The 18132-nt window shown below is 42.5% G+C and overlaps 1 protein-coding gene across 1 annotated transcript in view; it reads left to right on the top strand.

Moving 5' to 3' along the window:
- The first annotated feature begins 3233 nt into the window (after positions 1-3233).
- TAB2 (TGF-beta activated kinase 1 (MAP3K7) binding protein 2) overlaps positions 3234-18132 on the top strand; it is a 67105-nt gene continuing 52206 nt past the window's right edge. Inside the window, exon 1 of the mRNA XM_037391357.1 lies at positions 3234-3352. The gene's annotated coding sequence lies outside the window, so the exon portion shown is untranslated. The remainder of the gene's footprint in view (positions 3353-18132) is intronic.

Raw genomic sequence — 18132 nt, 5'->3', positions numbered from 1 at the left:
GGACTGGTGGGCAGGTCCCTGTGCCTCACTGGTGACTGAAGGTCTTGATAAAGAGTTACATCCAGATTTTAGTGTTAGGTAGATCCTCCTAGGTCTTGTTTCAGTTACATAGGAGAATAGTTCTTTCCTGAATCTCAATACACAGAACTATTTTCCTAAATACATTGTTGTTTGATTTTAGAAAAGTGTTGGGAAATTATTCAAAATTAGCTGCTACAGAGGAGAGAAGAGCAACTTTAGCCAGGGCTCAGACATAGATGCGGTGTGGAGCGTCTGGGAGAGGGGGGAAAGCATCGTGCAGCTCACTCACATGATCCCAGTGCTTAAGCACTGCAGTAAATACTGCTGATGAAACAGGGAAAGATGGTCTTTCGCCTTCCTGTGGCAAATCCCTGTTTTAGCAACTGTAGGCAAAAGAATCAAATATTTAACTTGGTATTAAACTTAGCAGAATAAGTTCAGTTTCTAGCGCACAAAACGTATTCATGTAAGTATACTATCCTGTCTGTCTGAAAGGTCAGGTATGGCTTAGCAAAGTTTGAAACAATTGTGTTGGAAGAGTGGAACAGCAGCATGCTTGAGCAGGTGACCAGGAGATCATGAATTGGCTACAGCACAGGTCACGGAGGAGAAGGGTTGGATTAATGTAGTGGAGCAACCCTGGTACAGCTCTCTGTGATCTGATGTTTCCATTGCATCTTCTTTCTAGATGTACCATTAACCTTTTTTGTAAGCGATTACATTCATTTCTGGCTGGGTTTGGGGTGATACTACCTTGTTTGCAATTACCAAATATTTCAGCAGATTGTCAGTCCTCTATAACCTTGACTCAAGGTAGGCTGAGTAATAAACTTTGGATACATGTATTTCAAGTGCCACGCTGCTGATGTACAAATGAACTGCAGACTTGTCTGTTAGAGCTTATGAAAACGACCAGTTCTTACTGGAATGAATATACACACCTATATTTCCACATTTTGTGAGGGGAAAAAACCTGTGTTCCTTTTTCCCCCCCCTTTTTTTTCACCTCCCACCATAACAACTCACTATTAGACTCATTGGCATCATGTTCTCTCTCTCCCTGCCTACTCCAAGCAAAGCTAGCCTTTGCAGTTGCTTTTCCTGGGATTCTCTCTGTGTGACAACTTGAACTAAATGCAGTTGAGAGTGGTTGGTTGGTGGTTTTTTCCTCACTTCTTAATACATTCATTTGGAAAACATGTTTTCAATCATTTCTGAAAGTATCCTTTGTTGCAATGGCAAAGTCAACTTTATTTGTTGTAACAGAACACTTAGGCTAAATTGTCACAAATAATTTAGTTCCTGCCTAGCGCATGCTAGGGTTTTATTAGTTTATGTAATTTTATCTTGCAATTTTTAATTGGCCAGTTTGATAGCTGATGTCTTGTGAAGAACGTATGGCCCTCTCTCATCCCACCATTGCAATGGATAGTGCAGCTTTTAAGGTTTGAGATGACCATGACTGGGCAGTTTAGTAATTCCTTTCATACACTGGAGCACACTGGAAATCACTGGTGCCTCTGGGAGTTAAGGTGGGTGAAAAAAAATCTTTCCACTGGTTTCTCTCCAGTACCACTGCTCTGTGGGGAAATCTGAAAGCCCTACCACATCCCTGCCAGGCCCCATTCTAGGTTGCAGGGTTTCAGACAGTTTCCTTCTGCTTCAGCTGATAAAGTTTGCTTTTAAACTATTTGTTTCTGACTGTATTTTGCAAAGCAGGATTACCTAAGAATGGATGGATGGATACTCCATTGTTAGCGTGGGCAGCACCTGCCCGCTGCACGGAGGAAGGAGAATCCAAGAGATACAGGAAGAAAGGAAATACAAGGAGAAAGAGCAAGCGGTGTACGGTGTTGCACCCCTAAAACCCAACTGTTTTACTGGACAATTTTACAAACTCGTCAAAAAGCTGTCTTTTCATTGAAGGTTAAACTTCCTCAAACTATGGAAATACAAAGACCTACTTGAACGCCCCACTAAAATCGAGGACGTCGGCCTTTCTATGGTAGAAGGGATTTGGTACCGATTTCCAAGCCTGCACGTTAGGAGCCCCGGGGCGGCGCGGCCGCCTCCTGCGGGCTGGCTGGCTGGCGGGGCCGGGCCCGGGACCCTGCCGCAGGTGCCGGTGGTCGCCGGGCTGAGGGCCCCGCCCGCCCGGTGGCCTGTCGCAAGGAGCACTGCGCTGGGCTACACCTCGGAGGGACGGTGGAACCCGCGTACTCTGTACACGCATTCAGAGCACCAGTATTTCGGACAGGAAGCGGCAATTCCCGCTCGGAACGGCTGTTTCGCATATAGGGGTGGGGGGTTTTAATCAATCCTGCTGTCCCTGGTTTCTTTTTCCCCTTACAGACGCTCCCCTTTGTGGTGACTGCCCTTCCTCCCGCCGCTCTCTCAGACCCCGCTCAGCTTCCCGCCGGCCTCCCCTTTCCCAGGCGGGCGGCCCACCTACCCACCCCCTGGCGCCGGGCCCGGCGGGGGGCGGCCGGCGGGGCAAGAAGGGGCGAGGGAAGAGCAGGGCTGGAGGGGGCCGGGGCCGGCCGCCAGCGGCCGCACATGGCGGAGCCGAGCGTCGCCGCGTCGTCCCGGGCGGGGGGAGCCCGGGCTCCGCCGTCGCTCAGGCGGCGGCCGTTACCCCACGCGCTCCGCTCGCTTGCGACGAGGGGCGGGGCAGCCGGATTCCCCCCCGTCCCCATCCCCGTAGCGGAGAAGGCGGCGGCCCTCGCTGCCCGCACGGCGCGCGGCGCAGCCCCCGCCACGCCCCACCCCGGGGGCGGGGGCGGTGCAGCCCGCGGCCCCCTCCCCCCCGGTGCCCATTGGCGCGCGCCGCATCCCGTTAGCACTCGGGGCCCGGTCTCGCGATGCTGGGCCGCCGCCGCCATATTGTGACACTATTTTGATTTGGAGCGCAGCGAGCGGGGGGAGGGGGGGCCGGGAGCGACGCGCAGCCGGAGCGGTTCCAGCTGAGGACGGGAGCGGCGCCGCAGGCACTCACCTACCCACCCACCCACTCACTCACCCACCCACTCACTCACTCACCCACTCACCCACCCACCCCGGCCTTCCCGCTTCTCCCGCCCGCGGCGGCAGCACGGACGCCCCCCTTCCCTCCCTCCTCCTCCTCCTCCTCCTCCTCCTCCTCCTCCCCCCCCGGAGCGGAACGGCGGCGGCGGGAGGCTGCGGAGCGTGTCGGGTCGGCGGGGTCCCCCCTGCCGGGCGGAGGCGGCGGCGGCGCTGGTGGCGGCGGTAGTGGCGGCGGCTGCTGCCGTGGTGGGGGAAGCGGAGGACGAGGAGGAGGAGGCGGAGGAGGAGGAGAAGCAACGGCGACAGGGTAAGGCTGACCCCGCCGACGCGGGCCTGGTGGCAGCTCCCCGGGCTGGCTTCCTGGCGGGGCTGCACCCATCCCCGGGGGGCCGCGGGGAGAGGCGCGGGGGGCTGGCCCGGGCCGGCCCCCAGGCCCGAGAGGGGCAGGGGGCCCGAGGCGCTGCCGGAGCCGCTCTCCCGGCCCCGGGCTCTGCCGGGGCGAGGGCAGGGGAGGCCTGCGCGCGGGGAGGGAGCAGCCGCCGGCACCGCGCTCCTCCCGGCGCGGCGGGGTGGGGTGGCGGCGGGAGGCAGGGCAGGGGCGGGAAGCCGCCGCGCGGCGGGGCGTCCTGCGGGAGATGGAAACGTATTTTCCTTCGCGAGCCGCTGGGGCTCCCCCCGCGCGGGGAGGGGTCCGGCGGGCGGGGGGCGCGGGGCGGCGCCCGGGCCTGCCCGGCGGCGGGGGGCAGCGGAAGCGGGCGGCTAGCGGGCTGCCAGCGGCCGCGCCGAGCGGGGGGAGCGGGCGGCGGGGCTGGCCCGGCGCCCAGCAGGTGACAGGTGTGAGTGCGCTGGGCGAGACTCCGCCATTTGGGGATGAGTAACAGTGTCAGAGGTGCGAGGGTTTGGTGCCTGGTGTCTGCGGGGGCCGGCTGGGCTCCATTCCATATATAGTATATTTGGGACGTTAGTTTCCATTATTCAAGGCAGTTTAATTGTTGCGCTGAAATTCTTGAAATGGTTCTGATAAGAGGGATTTCGAAGAGAGGAGATGCATACGGTTTCCTTTTCTTCTCTGTTTCTGTTTTGTCCCTCTGAGAGACCGGAGAATGCTGTGCGGGGCTGTGTGGTACCTTGTCTCATTCATTAAATTGTATTAAAAGTCTGAATGCTCAGTCCTGTTGGATGTAGCAAGGCCTTCAGGGCAGGGACCTTGTGTTCTTTGTACTTTACCTGGTAGCTCAGCAGGGCCTGTTTTTTGCCCAAGACCAGTGGGTGTTTCTGTATTAATGATAGTAAGTGTGTACTTAAAGGAATTCCGAAGGAGTGCTTCTTAGCAAGGAGTGGGTTTCAGGTGTGGTGTTCTAGTCATCGTAAGTTTAGGTTATTTGATATAGACTGAACAAAGCTGTTTCTGAAGTTCAGGTGTAGAATGCTGAAAAAGGCATTGCATGTAATTTTCAGTACTCTGAGTTACATAGGTGTTTAGAGGGCATATGTTAAATACAGAGCCATTCTCTGAGACTGTTCAAAATGTTTTGTAACGTACTTCATACATACATACTTTATATCTACTTTAACCATCAAAATGGTACTGCACATGCACTACAGTATGGAAGGCTAGTGACTATAATGATAGCACTGTATTCACAATGGGACATGATCTGCTAAAATCAGGAATAATTTTCAGCTTAGCTAATGATCCACCAGATAACCAAGCATTTGCATTTCATATACATATTTCAATTACTTGTTCTTTATCTGTATTATTGCAATTGGGTTTTGTCAAATCAGAATTCTGATACCTGCTTTTGGCAAGAGGGAAGTTCCACTGACAAACTAAGAGACATGTCATCAGCTTCAGTAAGTTCTGCCCTTCAATTCAAATGAAAGTTTCAGTCGCTTGTGGCTGTTATCCCAATGTTAAACTTATGGATGCTCTTTGCTAGGTAGTGCCTTGGCTTGCACTGCACCAGAATGGACACTGAGCTGACTTTCAGTTTCTTTTAAAAAATCTGAGAAGACCTGGGTGTTTTTTCATGATGTTGCTTCACAGGGAAGCCTGCAAAGAAGAAGAGGGGAGAAAGGCTGTTGGAGGAGATTCACAGTTTGGGTTCTCCCAGTTTTGTTTCTTGAGAGATGTTTGATAAAGTATCATCCCTACCATTACATTGCAGGAGCAGTGCCATCTTCTTGCTCTGCTGTGCTACCCTTGCTTACGCCAGCTTTCAAAGACTGTGAAATGTAAACCATTTTCCTTCTCAGCATTAAGAGAAGTCAAAGGATTCTTCTCTCTTCCTTTAAATTTGCTGATACAAAAATAGAGTTCTTGAAAATGGGCACTCTTCTTGTGACAGTGTCCTGGTAGAAACTTCTCTTTTCCAGAAGTGGCAGAGTGGAAGAAGATAGTGGTTTTCCTCGTCATGGCATTGCTTTGAAGGCTGAGGTCCTGTGTGTTTTTGTAATGGTCCTTGGCGTTATAGGTAACTGGTATGCCTTTCAAGCCTTGTAGAATTAAATCTGTCATCTGTTGAAGAGATTATTCTTATATAAGGTGGGGGTTTTGGTGGTTTTTGTGTTTGGGTTTTGGGGTGTGGTTTTTTTTTTTTCTTTTTGCTAGGGAGCTTAGAGAGCTTTTGGCAGACTACTCTTTCTGAGGCTGTACTTCGAAACATAAAACTAGATTGGTCTTCATCTTACTGCAAGTGCGACCTGCTTATCATGATCTCCATGGTTGGAAACACTGGAAGAAATAAGTTGGTCAGATGTGTGACCTCAAGTTTATGAAATGACTGTAAATTTAGGACTGAGGAATCAGGCTGATCTTTTTCTGAACCGCTGCAAGCGGAATGCTGAACAATGTTGCTGTTGGTGCTTTTACAGGAAATAGAACAAAAATTCCAGTGATTCAGAACTGGATTTTTTTTAAAGCTATACTCAAAACTCAAATATTTAAATGATTGAATTGAAAGTTAACTTTTTTTCCCACTAATGTGTACAGTGATTCAAGTTGGGGCGGGTGGGTGGGTTGTCTTTAATTGCATAGCAGGTTATCTCAACTACAAAAAGTATATACTTTCAAACAGGAGAAATGCTGGTGGATGTTCTACAATGTCTTGAATGCTGCATAGCAAACTGATCTGGATTGGATTGCACATATTTAAATGCAACTGTGAGAGCAAGAAAGCTGTCAGATTCACAATTGGATAATATTTTTTTATATAAATTCTTATTTGTACTCAGAGGTTCCATATAGTAGTTGTTTTGGTTTCATCCTTTCTTGAGAATGCTTACCAAGAAATTGCTGACGTAATATTAATACTCTCCCTGACATAAGTTTTTGTAGACCTTTATCCTGATTATAGTAAAATTAGGAACTTACTTTTATTGAACTGATCAGCAATCTCAACTCTCATGCAAGAAAGTATTTCAAACAGTATACCAAGTTCTTTCTAGCTTTGTGTTAGGATGCCTTTAGATTTTGGTGTCCCTTAATTGGGTTCTAGTGAAACCAAGTGAAATAGCTCAACATAATTAAAGTAAAAAGATCTGTGTTCTTTGTATATCGTATCCTGATGTTCATGGAACATGTTCATTGCTGAATGAATGGCATCACTCAGGATATTATTGTTACCATAGGTATGGTTAAGATGTAGTTAAATAGTATTTTTAGCATGTGTTAGATATATTTTTTTTGGTGTCTTTATGTGTAACTTCTGATAATGTGCTAAATTACTGGACACAGAATTTTACAAAAAATATTTTGTTAAAAATATGCATTGTATTCTTAGACAAATGCTGTGGGTAATCAGGTTTTATTGCAATGTGGAAAATGTATAGCTCTTTCCTATTCTGAGCACAGATGAAGATCAAATTTCATTGTCTTTAATGATGAGTGCTTTAAAACTCATTCAGATCCTGGTTGTACTTTGAGCAGAATTTATTTTTTTCAATTATTTAAAAATCAGTGTTTCAAAATGGGTTTAGAACTTGTGCTCCCTTTAGTATCTAGAAAAGCATTAACTTAGGAAAGCACAGTGGTAGAAGACATCCCATAATTTCTGTAGGTTGCATATGTGAGTTTTTAAAAAAGATAAAAAGATGAACCCCAAACAACCAAAACTATTAGTTTTGTGTACGTATTGATTATGATATTTTTAGGCTTGCTAGAATTTACTGAAACCAGGTCAGAGCCACTATATGTGCTCACTGCTTTTTGATGATTTTCTAACTTACCTAAAACATGTTCCAGAATTAATCAAATCTGGTGCTGTGTACATGCTGGCTCCTTGGTCTGCTGGGGCTACCGGTGGAGAAGGCAGAGTTCCATCATTGAAGGCATGAATTTGAGTTTCTTTTTTTCTACAAAGCTACCAGTTTTCACAAAATTTGTAGAAGCCTTTTCTATCTTTGAGACTTTTACACCTCTTTTAAATGTGCTTGAAAATGGTTGGAGGATGTAAATACTTACTAAAAGGACACATAGAACATGTAAATGCAGTTTCTTTTGCAATTTAGGAGTTCAGAATCGACTGTTCTCATGTGAATAATATGTTGCGGTGCACCTATTTTATTTGGGTTTTTTGTAAAGAAATGGAGTTGCTGTTGGTTTTTATATATTTGTGTAGTATATAAACCATATTTAATTCGCCTTTCTAAAGACATAGATCTTGGGAAATTGTTTTCTTTAATCGTTTATCTCAAATTTTGAGCTCATTGGTTGATTTCAGAAAATTAGCCAAGGGGCAAGGTGTGAAAAATTTTATGTTTTAATAATATTTGAGAAGCTTTACAATTGATGGCTTCATTGAATAGTTTCATCTCTTGAGGGAAGAGTTTAGCATGAATTTAGCAGTTACCTGTGTTTAGCCTGCCAGTTGGCCAGCAGCTGTTTGTGGGTTAAGAACTAGATGTGAAGTGCAGTAATTTTATTTTTTTTCCACTTTTTTTTTTCTCCTTCAGTCAGTAGTTAGAGGACATGAGAGGTTAAAGTATATTGTGGCTAGTGCTTGGAAGAGAAGGGTAAGATAATAGGCATCTGGGATAGAGGTGGAATGTGACTTAATTGCAACACAGAGGGCATGGTTGAGACAGAATGCTAATCTATGGGAAATGGGGCTTTGTTAGTTCTGCTATTTATGGGACAGTGCCTTTAAGAGGAAGGTTAGCAGCAGCTGCCTGTTTTGGTTTACTGAACAAAACTCGTGTCTACAATAGGTTCTTAAGAAGATGAAGACTTGGGGCAGGCGGGAGGGAAGCAGGGTGTGAGATGGGTAAGGCAGCTGAGCAGACTGCTGGGCTGCTAAGATTATATCATAAGTGGCATGCTTTTGACTACAGTGATAGAAACTGTTGGGGTAAGGTGACTGTTAGATGTTGGGTGATATTGTTGCTTCCACACATACAGAGCCTCTTTTGCTGTGCTTGCGTTACGTGCTTGTATGGGTCTGATTCAACACTGTTGTCCTAACACCTAGACTGACACACAGAGCATGTAGCAGCATGGGGCAAGAATGTGCATGAGTAAGGGAGGAGTTACTTAAGCCGCCGAGGAAATACATGTTGTTCTCAAATATTATCTAAAGCATTATTATATTGTTACATTGTATATGGTTACAGTTTCTTTAGATAATGTGACTTAGACATTTTGTTTGGTGCGAATAGTATGATTCAGTCATGCCTCTGCAGGCTGTTGCATGCGGTGGTGTATTTAATGTACTCCCAGGTCTAATGGACTTGCCTGTGAAGATGAGCAATGGTAGTATCAAATTGTTTTAGTAAGCCTGAAATTAGTTGCTTTTTATTACAGACTAAAGATCTTATGGAGTTCATTGAATCTTGAAATAAGTATCTGGTATACCTCTATTTTGTAGATAACATTAGTAGAAATGGATAAGAAATCACTGGCAGATGTGAAACACTCTTAACAGCAAACTTTTAATTTTATTTGCTGCTGTGTGTCTTTACTGTTCAAGAAGATGCTTTGCTGTTACTGGGTATTTTCGTAGGTGACTTCTAGAAAGATTAGGGAGCCATTCTAGGAAAATTCTTAGAGGCTGTCAAAGCTACAGCTTTAGAATGCATTTTTCCAAGGAAACTGCGTTGTATGTGTATAAAAAAAAAATAATAATTTGTTGATCCAGCTGTTTACTCATATGTCCTCAGAATGTCTTACTTTTTTCAGCAGGGTAAACTAACTGGGAAAAAAAGTACAGTAAGTTTCAGAACCTAAGCACCCCATGAGACATTAGTACTTGTTACTGATCCGATGCCTCAGAAGCTGTGACTAATATGTACATCCAGATAAATCTGTTTTCCTGAAGCTGTTTTGGGGGGTGGGGGTGGAAATCAATTTCTACTTTATACTGGAGGTTAGAAATACAGAAAAGTCTTTTCCCATTAAGTCCTAAGCCTGACTTGGCCAGGTGGAAAAAATTATGAACTGTTTCACCTACATAGGGGGGGAAAAAAAGCAAACACTTAAAAAAAACCCCGAACTTGTAGTGTGGCATGTAATTGTATCCTTTGTCAATTCATGTTGTGTTTAAACCCCTAAAAAAAGTCTCCACCTCCTGTCTCCATGCTGTGCTACCATATCTCTTTTTAAACTACTCTCCCATCTTCTTACGGCACTCGTTTTTTTCAGCTTTTTTTTTCTTCTTAAAGATCTGTTCTGCACAGAATTTATCTCCTCCAACCACCTTTTTACTGACATCCTATCATATTTGTAGGTGAGCTAGGAAAGAGGAGACCTGTTCATTCATATATGATCTATACTTTACAATTGAAACATTAGTGCCCTCTTGTTTATACTTCTCGTTGGCATTCTTTTTTATTCTAATCTTTCTTCTTGGAAACTTTTCTTTTTAAGGAACTGGTTCAGTGCTTGTCATGTCGTTCTCATTCTGTTTTCTTTTCAGAGTATCAGTTGCTAAGTTTACCACTGCTCCATTTAGGCTGTCATGAAAGAATGAGAGAAAAGAAAGTGTGGGGAGTGCTATACTTGGATTTCTTTCAATTCATTCAACTGGTTCAGACTGCTACTTTCTAATTGTTGGAAAAACATTTGTTTTTTGAAAGGGAATGGTAGGTTATCTTACTTAGAGAGCCGCCTTTAGTCTAACAGGTGTAAGCCTGGTAACAGGGAATCACCAGGGGCTCAGCAAAAGTATGCTTAAAAAGGCCTTTTAGGTTGATACATCTAAAGCAGTATGTTTCACATCAGCTTATGAAGCTGCTTCAGTTAAAAAAGTTTTGGTGACTTGTTCCATTTTTTAAAAATATGATCTTTTCTTTGGTTAGTGGGGGTAAGATTTCTTGTGTGTGTGTGCATGTGTCTCAAATTGTGTAATTTAAACTGCCTTGCTGGAATAATTGCCAATCCCAGATTATTATATTTTTATTTATGCTTTGGTATTGGCTGGCGAGCTTCACTTGGATTAGGCCCTTTTGTGCAAGGCACTGTATAAATATTTATTAAATAAGTCAGTCCCGGAAGAGTTTGCAGCCCCATGAATAATAAAGTTTGTTTACCAAGATGCATATATTGGATTAGACCGAGACATTTAGCAAAATATTTGCGGTATCTTTCATATATTATGCCTGTTAGTTCTTCAGTCATTTTAAACTGTGCTGATTAAAAATTAATTATAACTGTCTATAATAGCTGTAATTCATTTAGCTGTTTTGACGTATGATTTTCAAGATTTGTCTCAACAATTCATAAAAGAATTATGAAATTACTTGAGCTGGGCCCTCACCAGCTTGTATTCATTGGTAGCTGCTTCAGGTAGAGGTAGGGTATCAAAGCTGGGAATTCTGTTGAAGACTGTGATAATGGGTCACATCTATGGTGCTTTCACTCAGGACTTCAGCCAGAATGAGAACATTTTTTTGTAAAATGACTTGAATAAAAGGAGAAATTTGACCACTGGCAAATTCTTAAGCCATATATCTTACTTTGTTGTGTATCCAAGTTAGGACTTGGCTTGAATGTATGTGTAAAAGGGGTTGCTAAAGAACTAGTTTCTGTTCCTTCACAAGAAGTGCATTTTGATCTTCCTTTCCCAGGCCTAAAGTGCAAGACTTCTTGGATTGGAATAGTCTTCCATGGTATCTGGTGAAGGAGAATAAAATAAACTGCAAGCAGCAGGAGAGAACTGTTATTTGGATTGTGGAAATCTCTGTTCTCTCCAGCCTCTTGTTTCTAGCAGGTGATGTGTTGAGAAGGAAGGTTCAGAGAAAATACCCATTATTTGTTTCTTTTTTTCCCCTACATGGGGCTGAAAACCCCTGTGGTTTCCAAACTGAAAGGAAAATATCTGTTCTCCCAGTAGTACTTTCATACGCATGCTGTGGAGGAAAAAAACCCAGTGTGACAATGTCTTATGTTCACTCTTCTGGTGATGTAGATCTTGTCAAAGCTGTGAATGGTACCAATGTGGCTTCATCATTTTGGATGCATGAAGTGTCATCCTTCCATAATGTAGCTGTATGCATGCAGAGATTGCTAGCTGCAGTAACGTGCGCAAAATAGTGATAATTTTCTGAAAGGCCTTCAAGCTTAAGTTGGGTGAGTAGTTTTGGTTTATTGATACAAAATATGCCTTTGCTGCCATGAAAGGAAAGCGTTGGCTCTTTTGTCAGTATTCCTATGTGACTTACTCTTGGAGTAATATAACAAAATGGCTTTGAGGTAGATTTAAAGCAAAAAACAGAAGAATGCAAGCATTTGTGAACATTGAGGGCCAGTGATAGTTTTCTGTGCCTGAACAGGGAAGATGTATTTCACCGACACAAGCAGTTGGTCTCTGGTACTTGTCTCATCTGTCTGTGAGCCAGGTTAGTCTATGTACTGGGGGTTAGGAAACTAATCAGATTGCAGCTTAACTGTCTTTAGTCTCACTCTATGAGATCACTTTGCTGAGGAGCTGTTAGATCAGTTCAGTAGTTTCCTCTAAATTCACACTGAAGGGGGATGTTTTGCACTGCAGCTGACAGTGTATAGATTTGCCATCCTTTCCCCTTAGTTCACTGATGTGCTTTATAGTATGATCCCACAAATAGCTTTTTCTGTAAAATTGAGGTATGGCAAAGAAGTAGAAGGTAGAAGATACAAGAGTTTATTAAGCTTGTATTGTTGATGAAGAAAGTCTCTCATGAAACTGTAGACTTCAGAGCAGTGCTGCAGTAAACAAGCAGGAAGACCAGTTCAAGAATTCATCTCTTCCCCACGGTGACACTGCAGCTGTTTGTAGGGTCACCAACTGAATCACCAAAATGATGCAAGTTGAAAGCTATCACTTCAGAAAGTAGAACAGGTACTAGTTGAACTGACTTCGCTACAGAACCCATGTATGTGGATTCTGCCACTGTGTGAAATCTCTGCGAATGGCCTGCCTGGGTGAAAGATGGCAACAATAGTCTTTCTCCTGTTACCTGGAAATAATCAGAAAGTCTTAAATGCTTTCAACAGGTGTGTGTTAATTAGTGAGCTTTAAGTGATGGTGCCTGTAAGAACCCCAGCAGTTTTCTCTTTGTCAGTAAAAACAGCTAGGTTTTCCTAAGGTGTTTAGTCTTTAGATGTTGTAGTCCAGTTTTGTAATGGAATAGGAAATTCAGGTCCCATTGAAGCTGGTGAAAGTCTGGCTAATAGTTCAGCCTAACAGCAGTGAGGTATGTAAACTGTGGAAAAAGGGAAAGATGGCAAGAACCATTCAGAAAAGAGGTACAGCACTTGTTGACATTAAGAAAAGATAAGGTTAAAATGGGGTAGTAAAACAGATGTTTTGTAATGATACTCCTGTTTCACCTTGAGCTGGCCTAGATTTAGAGCCTTTTGTAATCTTTAACGGTTATGAGAGGCAAATGTTGAATCTATTAAATTGCAGTCTGCTGTTCAGCCATGTTAGTGAATGTAAAGCTTCCTTTAAGGACGAGTAAATTAGTGTGTAGCTGTTCTTTCTTTAAATTGCAGATTTTGAATGGCCTTTGGAACAACAGTAGTTGCCAGTCTGGCCTGCATATTCAGATTCTAGGCTGGCACATACTAACTTTTTCAAGCTGAAGCTTAATGTAGATGTCCACCTGTTTACAAAATACTGTAAAAAACACAAGTGTTTAAGCCTCATCTAGGTTCTGAAGTTTGACATTACTAATGTCTTGTTTCTTGGCTGTGTTTATTATATTGGGTTTACTTAATTTTTTTCTTGTAGATTTTAGTTGCAAGTAAATTCCCTGTGATGGAGTATCTTAAAGTCAAAGTACCACGTAATGGTGTTAGCAGAGTTGATGGAGCTACAGGCTTCCTTCCTGTTGAAACTGGCCAAAAGAACAGGCCAAACTGTAGCTTTTGTTTCTTCAGTGTAGAGCCAATGGCAACTCTCTGGAATGTTTTTTCCACTCCCCATCCGTGAGTGGGGAAATTCTTGCCAACGCAAATGAGATCTTGAGACCTGCAACTTGACATAATATAGTTCATACTGGAAAAAAAAGATACTTCAGCTAGAAAAACATCCAGAGTTATGCTAGCATAGGATCTTGTTAATTTGAAAACAGTTGTCTTCTGACTTGAAGTTTTTAGCAGTCTTGGAGCAAAATAGTATTTCAGCTTTGTCTGTGTGATTTCAGGCTGCTGCCTGTTTCTGATAAGGGCAAGTCATCACCTTACACTGTCATGTCAATGAATGTTGCAGAATGCCTATAGTGACTGCTCAGACTGTCAAAATTCACTGATTTCAAAAGCACTTTCTCATTTCATATTTTCCTATTGCAGTACAACTTCTCTGGCTCTTGTAGCTTTGTTTTCTGATGTACATGTATTGACTAGGACTTTTAAGTTGATTTAGGAGAAGCCTAGCAGTACAGCTTTGTTTGCTCTCTGAACTTAAGAATTTATTGTCACTGCTTTGTCATCCTTTCTGAACCTATTGTAAGAATGAAACTAGATGTAGTTGGCAGGAATAATACTTTGCTATTCATTTATGGGGAAAAAAAAAGTGCTTTTATCACAAAATTGAAGTACAAGAGTTTTTTCATAACTTTGTTCTTGCCAGCTCCTGTGAAAAGTCCATATCTGCATTTTTAAATTATGCCTGCCTGTATCCCATGGCTTAGTATTTTTGTGGGACAAGCATTAGAAAATTGGAATGGGTGAAAAACTGAATCCTTCTGAAGTTTGAATCTAAGTCTAATAGTTACGAATCCTTTGCTACTTTATCTACATTACACTGTTCATCTTATCTTTCAAAAGTCGGTCTACTTCTATTAACAGGCCTCTTATCTTTGTTGCAAATGCAAGAAATGTATTAGTACATGTAAGTTTGGAAGAGCCATCCAGACTAGCAGAGTTAATTTTCCTCCATGGAGTTGTTTAGTATGTGTTTTTATAAAACAGGATCTCAGCCCTCTCTTTAGTTTCCTGAAAATACCTGATATCTGGCTATAATTGCGGTTAGAAGATAAACACTGAAGCACAATGATTCTTCTTAGTTTTATGTATTTTTTTTAATATATTTTCAGTGTGTAACTCCAGCTTTAAAAAGAAAGATAAAACACAGCTAATTTCTTAGTTAAAGGCTATAATGTAATATACTATCCAGAAAATACAGGGAAAGGTCAGAATCTGGTGGGAAGATTGTGTTTAATAAAGGGAGTGGGAAATTATCTCATTTTTTAGAATGATTGGCAAGTTAATAACAAAATTGGTTGGTTTAGTAATTAGTTAATGTTTAACATTTTTTACTTTTGGCATGTGTTAATATGTCCAAAATATTGGTGGTTTTATAATTAAAAAGGTTTGTTAGATTTCATAGCTAATACATGTGTGTCAGTTTCAGAGAGAACCCTTTTATATTTTTGCTGCTAGGTGGTAGTGTAATCTTGATTCCTCGCTTTTTAAACAATGGTTTATTTCTGCACTTTCCCTCTGTCCATAGTTTTCAAAAAAGGACTTTGAAATAGGGGTAAGACAGGGACAGAATCTTAGTTGCAAATGTTTGGGTTTTTTTAATGTGGATTTTGGTCTTCTGTAAACCTTGCTGCTGTTGTGGCAGTCTCTTTTATTCCCAAGGAGGACCTTACGAGGTGAGAAGCTTCACTTGCCTTGCACTGAGGCATCTTTTCTGTTGTTTCTCAACTTGCCTCTATTACTTTCCTCATCTGCCTTTTTCAGAGCAGGTTATTTTTAATTTTTTCCTTTGGAGTATCTAGTTGTCTTGTTAGCCTGTATCTGGTGTCAGGACCTTCATAAGGAGATACTGTTTAAGCTAGAAAAAGTGGAAGATAATTTGTAAAAGGGTTAGTGGCCAGCTTTTAAAGGTTGTAACTGTAGGAAATGATACATATTGAGAAGCCTTAAATAAATACTGGAGGCATTTCAGCTCTTCCCAGCTTTCCTTTCCCCTTCCCTTGTTAATCTCCTCTCCCTGAATCCTGTGTGGAGTAAAGTGCAGAAAAAAGGGTCAGTGGTGTTAGTCCTTTACACAGCAGGAAGTGCAGTGATCGCATCTTTCCGTTACAGAAGGCTGGAGAACAAGTAGCATTATTCTTTTCTTTGAAAAAAATTCATAATGAAACGTTGGAAACCTAGGGGAAAACAGCTAGTTTTAAAATGTTGAATTGTTAGTTCCTAGGTAGGAAATCTGTATTTTAATCTAGAAGAAGGCAAGTATGGAAAAATAACTGGGAGCTAGAGGAACAGCTGTTCAGACATCTGTTTGTTACTTTTCCCTCCTGGTGTATGAAATATGCTCCTTGAAGAAAAGCAACAGGAAGAATAACTTGTATTGGCACCACCATGAGTATTTCTATTTGACTTTTGCCTATCGGTGCCTTTTACCTCATCTTGATGTAGGGGTTTTTTTCCAGGTTGATGGATTTTTGTTTGTTTTCCCTATTACTGTGAAGTTGGCAGAAAATAAGTGGAAACTAGATATTTCCTCCCAAATGTTGCAGTGGTGGTCTTAGTTTTGTCCTTATTTATGTTAGTTTGGGAACTAACAGAGAAGGAAGAGAAAACAAGTCCTAGTTTCCATGACCACGCTTCTGCCTGCCTTTCCCTCTTTTCCCTATTCTGTCAGAGAGCTCCTCTGTTAATGTAGGACCCTCTGCCAGTGTAGTTTTGTAGGGGAAGGTAACTGCGTTTAGTTACGAAGTTAAACTCGGGCCTAAAACTGTTGGCAGCCCCGCTGTCCGCCTCTTCCTCATATGGGTACCCTTCATAGCCAAGGGCCTCACTGCCCCTTCTGGAGAGGAGGATCGGTTCAAAAGAGGAGTTCTGTGGCCATTCTTTATGGTAATGTGTTAAATAGCTGAAGGTCTTTCTTCCATACCTCTTAGTGGTGTCCTACCGATCTTTTTGAAGCTCTCCACCTGCTATCGCTTCAGGTGCTGTCTTTCAGCACAGTTGTTTTCAGTCAGCTGCTAACAACTCAGGGAAGTGGTTTGCTGTATTAACCCTTTTTGTGTTGCTTCTGTAGAACTTGTATGTCTCTTCCTTCCTCTTCCCTACAGGCCCACATTGTTGTTTGTTTGTAACAGCTGCAGAGACAGCCTTGTGCGGTTGGGCTAGGTGTTTAACTTCCTAAATGTTTATTCTAGTGCTAAAGCAATGTAAAATCAGAAGAGACTCTTAGTGTTGAGTACAATCTTGGTTTTTTTCCCCTCCTCCAAGATTGCCCTCAGGAAAAATTAAGGGTGTGATTTGTAAATCAGTGTAAGTTGGCTGTGCTCCTTTCCCTGTGTTCACACTGGCATTCATCTGACTCAAAGCAAAACTAGCAGAAAATTAACACTATCCCCCCCCCGCCCCCAGTTTTGCTCCATGAACTGGCTTGCTGCAGGATCAGATGAGTGCCAGCATTGGCTTAAATCGCAGGAGTGAGAGGGGAATGCGTGCCTGGGAGCAGGAGGAATGACAGTAGCAGTATTGAATTGTTTTGGAACTGCATTTTAAGGAGTGGCTGAAATACCCAGCCTTACTGTCATTGAAACGTTATGAGTAAATGATACATTAGTAAACAAGTCAAGTCCCTAAGTTGAAAAAGGAATTTTTTTTTTTGCCAGGGTCTTGCTTTCAGTAGATGTTTACCCAAAAGCTGGATTTACCAGTGAAGCCTTTCCTGTTGATTAAAGAAATTGTTTGAGTTTTGTAAAGAGGGGGAGAATAAGAAGGAAAATATTCAACCAGCCCAGAAGTGTGCATGTGTGATGCAATCCTTCGTGCTCTTTGACTGTGATACTACAAGGAGACTTGACTCCTTGAGTGATAGCTTGTGGGTTGCTAGGAAATCTAAATCTGAAAGTTCATGAAACAAGCTGAGATAGTTCTCAAGGTGAGTCACCCAGGGTAAATCAGAAGGGAGTAAAAGTCGCCTTGTAGTTGCTCTGTTTATGATTAGGGAACAGGAGGCAAGTTGGAGCTCATGATACTTAGCTGCTTAGATATCTGACTGTGTGCCTGCTGCTCCAGTTTCTTCAGACCTTTCATTCTGCTTGCATCTATTTCTGGGATGCGAAAATGGGATGTTGGACTTTATCAATACCTAAATATCTGATAGTGGTCGCACATTTTACTAATTGGTAGTTATAGGTGATACTTCATATTTATTGCAAAAGGCAGAAGTGTTTTGCAAGTCCTCAGTGTACTTTCAAGGAGTGGGTGGATTTTTTTTCTTTGCTCATTAGCTTCCTTCCTCCTACCCATCTCTCAGCTGATCAAATTTCTGCGGAATGGGAGTTAACCATAAGAGACTTCACTATTTTGGAGGCTGAGGACAAGGTATAACTAACTGGTTGTGCCTGTGGAGAGCAAGAGGTTTGGGGTTGATATTGCCTTGAGGCTTGTCCTGATAGGCCAGTTCCAAATATAATTGGAAAAACTGTTTAAATGTGGCAAAATGAAAAAAGGAGGGTTTAATTTTGATTATAAGCCTAGCTTATATTATATTATCAAATATAGTAAGGAAAGTTCAAGCATTTTTTCTTTAATAATTATAGCTGTTTTCTCAGGAAAGTGTGGCTAAAATGAAGTACAGCAATATACAAAGCTGAAAATGTTCTATTTAATCTTTGTACATATCTTTTAATAATACA

The sequence above is a fragment of the Falco rusticolus genome, chromosome 6 (assembly GCF_015220075.1).
Source record: "Falco rusticolus isolate bFalRus1 chromosome 6, bFalRus1.pri, whole genome shotgun sequence".
NCBI classification, from domain to species: Eukaryota; Metazoa; Chordata; class Aves; order Falconiformes; family Falconidae; genus Falco; species Falco rusticolus.
Note: the sequence above shows the minus strand (reverse complement) of the source record. Positions and strands in the feature narration are given on the sequence as shown.